The sequence below is a fragment of the Triticum dicoccoides genome, chromosome 3B (assembly GCF_002162155.2).
Source record: "Triticum dicoccoides isolate Atlit2015 ecotype Zavitan chromosome 3B, WEW_v2.0, whole genome shotgun sequence".
Lineage (NCBI taxonomy): Eukaryota > Viridiplantae > Streptophyta > Magnoliopsida > Poales > Poaceae > Triticum > Triticum dicoccoides.
In genome coordinates this window covers 607,025,426-607,029,310 of record NC_041385.1, presented here as the reverse complement: position 1 = coordinate 607,029,310, position 3,885 = coordinate 607,025,426, and positions in this window count along the sequence as shown.

Genomic DNA, 3,885 nt, shown 5'->3' with positions numbered 1-3,885 from the left:
TAATTGACATCAATAGAATTTATAGTAAAATCATTACAATCATGCTTTCTATTCAAGGAGCTATCATGAATCTCTTCATAAATTTCTTCATCATAATTTTTAGATTCACGAATTTCAAGCAAAACTTCATAAAGATAGTCTAGTGCACACAAATCACTAAAAATTAGTTCAGCAAAATTGGATCTCTTAAAAAGATTAGAAAGTGGATGAGGATCCATAAACTTTTAGCAAGCTAAGATGCAAGCAAAAGGAAGGCACATGGTAACACAATCAAACAAAAGATCGAATGGAAGAAGGGCGAAAAAAGGCAAAGGTTTTCAAAAATCTTTTTAGAAGTGGGGCAGAGGAAAACGAGAAGAGAATGTCGAATATGTAATGCAAGGGAGAAGAGTTTATGATGGGTACTTGGTATGGCTTGACTTGACGTAGATCTCCCCGACAACAGCGCCAGAAATCCTTCTTGCTACCTCTTGAGCTTGCATTGGTTTTCCCTTGAAGAGGAAAGGGTGATGTAGCAAACTAGGTAAGTATTTCCCTCAGTTTTGAGAACCAAGGTATCAATCTAGTATGAGACAACGCACAAGTCACCAAATACCAGCACAAACAATCAAAAACTTGCCTCCAACGCGATAAAGGGGTTGTCAATCCCTTCACGGTCACTTGCAAAAGTGAGATCTGATAGAGATAGATAAACGGTAAAGTAAATATTTTTGGTATTTCTGGTTTATAGATTGGAAAGTAAAGATTGCAAAATAGTAGATCAGAAACTAGCAAGATGTAAATGAGATTCAATAATATGGAAAATAGACCCGAGGCCCATATGTTTCACCAGTGGATTCTCTCGAGATAGCAAATATTACGGTGTGTGAACAAATTATTGCCGAGCAATTAATAGAAGAGCGCATAATTATGATGACATCTAAGGCAATGATCATGAACATAGGCATCACGTCCATGTCAAGTAAACCGACTCCTGCGTGCATCTACTACTATTACTCCACACATCGACCGCTAGCATGCATATAGAGTATTTTCATAAAGAACGGAGTAATGCATTAAGCAAGATGACATGATGTAGAGGAATTACCTCAAGCAATATGATGAAAACCCCATCTTTTTATCCTCGATGGCAACAATACAAGACGTGCCTTGCTGCCCCTACTGTCACTAGGAAAGGACACCGCAAGATTGAACCTAAAGCTAAGCACTTCTCCCCTTGCAAGAAAGATCAATCTAGTAGGCTAAACTAAACTGATAATTCGAAGAGACTTGCAAAGATATCAAATCATGCATATAAGAATTCAGAGAAGAACCAAATAATATTCATAGATAATCTTGATCATAAATCCATAATTCATGCATCTCGGCAAACACACCGCAAAAGAGTATTACATCGAATAGATCTCCAAGAACATTGAGGAGAACATGGTATTGAGAATCAAAGAGAGAGAAGAAGCCATCTAGCTAGTAACTATGGACCCGAAGGTCTGTGGTGAACTACTCACGCTTCATCGGAGAGGTAATGGTGTTGATGTAGAAGCCCTCCGTGATTGAATGCCCCTCTGGCAGGACGCCGGAAAAGGCCCCTAGATGGGATCTCACGGGTACAGAAGGTTGCGGCTGTGGAAAAGTGGTTTTGTTGCTCTCTTGGATGTTTTTAGGGTATAAGAGTATATATAGGCGAAGGAACTAGGTCAGTGGAGCCACGAGGACCCCACGAGGGTGGGGGGAACGCCCTACCTCCCTGGGCGCGCCCTCCTGCCTCGTAGCTTCCTCGTTGCATCTCCGACTTCATCTCCAAATCTTCTGGTTTGCTTTCGGTCCAAGAAAGATCATCGCGAAGGTTTCATTTCGTTTGGACTCCGTTTGGTATTCCTTTTCTGCAAAACTCTGAAATAGGCAAAAAAAATAGAAACTAGCACTGGGCCTTCGGTTAATAGGTTAGTCCCAAAAGTAATATAAAATAGCATATAAATGCCTATTAAACATCCAAAACAGATAATATAATAGCATGGAGCAATCAAAAATTATAGATAAGTTGGAGACGTATCATGTACCCAATTGTTTCCTTAGGGTATCCTATGAAGACGCACTTCTCCGAGTTGGGTTTGAGCTTATCAGGCTGAAGCCTTTTGACATAAGTCTCGCAACCCCAAACTTTAAGAAATAACAGCTTAGGTTTTTGCTAAGCCACAGTTCATATGGTGTGGTCTCAACGGATTTAGACGGTGCCCTATTTAACGTGAATGTGGTTGTCTCTAATGCATAACCCCAAAATGATAGTCATAAATCGGTAAGAGACATCATAGATCGCACCATATCTAATAAAGTATGGTTACGACGTTCAGACACACCATTATGCTGTGGTGTTCCAGGTGGCGTGAGTTGTGAAACTATTCCACATTGTTTTAAATGAAGGCCAAACCCGTAACTCAAATATTCGCCTCCGTGATCAGATCGTAGAAACTTTATTTCTTGTTACAATGATTCTCCACTTCACTCTGAAATTCTTTGAACTTTTCAAATCTTTCTGACTTGTATTTCATTAAGTAGATATACCCATACCTACTCAAATCATTTGTGAAGGTCAGAAATTAACGATACCCGCCGCGTGCCTCAACACTCATCCGCATACATCGGTATGTATTATTTCCAATAAGTCATTAGCTCTCCATTGTTTCGGAGAACGAAGTTTTAGTCATCTTGCCCATGAGGCATGGTTCGCAAGCATCAAATGATTCATAATCAAGTGATTCTAAAAGTCCATCTGCATGGAGTTTCTTCGCGCGCTTTACAAAAATATGACCTAATTAAATGCCAGTGCCACAAGTATGTTGCACTATCATTATCAACTTTGCATCTTTTGGCATCAATATTATGAATATGTGTATCACTACGATCGAGATTCAACAAGAATAGACCACTCATCAAGAGTGCATGACCATAAAAGATATTACTCATATAAATAGAACAACCATTATTCTCTGATCTAAATGAATAACCGTCTCGCAATAAATAAGATCCAGATATAATGTTCATGCTCAACGCGAGCACCAAATAACAATTATTTAGGTCTAAAACTAATCCCGGAGGTAGACGTAGAGGTAGCGTGCCGACGACGATCACATCGACCTTGGAACCATTTCTGATTCGCATCGTCGCCTCGTCCTTAGACAATCTTTGTTTATTCCGCAATTCCTGTTTCGGGTTACAAATATGAGCAACCGAACCAGTATCAAATACCCAAGCGCTGCTACGAGCATTAGTAAGGTACATAACAATAACATGTATATCAAATATACCTTTGTTCACTTTGCCATCCTTCTTATCCGCCAAGTATTTGGGGCAGTTTCGCTTCCAGTGACCAGTCCCTTTGTAGTAGAAGCACTCAGTTTCAGGCTTGGATCCAGCTTTGGGATTCTTCCCGGGAGTGTTGACATCTGCTAGAACTATGTCGGTATTTCCCCAAAGAGGAAGGGATGATGCAGTATAGCGATGGTAGGTATTTCCCTCAGTGACGAGACCAAGGTTATCGAACCAGTAGGAGAACCTCCTTACACCACGTAAACAACACCTGCACACAAATAACAAATACTCGCAACTGGACGTGTTAAAGGGGTTGTCAATCCCTTTCGGGTACGACACATCAAGATAGGCAAATAACATGAGGTAAAAAGTGGTAGATAGGATAAATAGATCGCGGAACAAATAAATTGCAGCAAGGTATTTTTGTATTTTTGGTTTAATAGATCTGAAAATAAATGCAAAGGAAAATAGATCACAAAGGCAAATATGATGAAAAGAGACCCGGGGGCCGTAGGTTTCACTAGTAGCTTATCTCGAGAAAAATAACAAACGGTGGGAAAACAATTATTGGGCAATTAA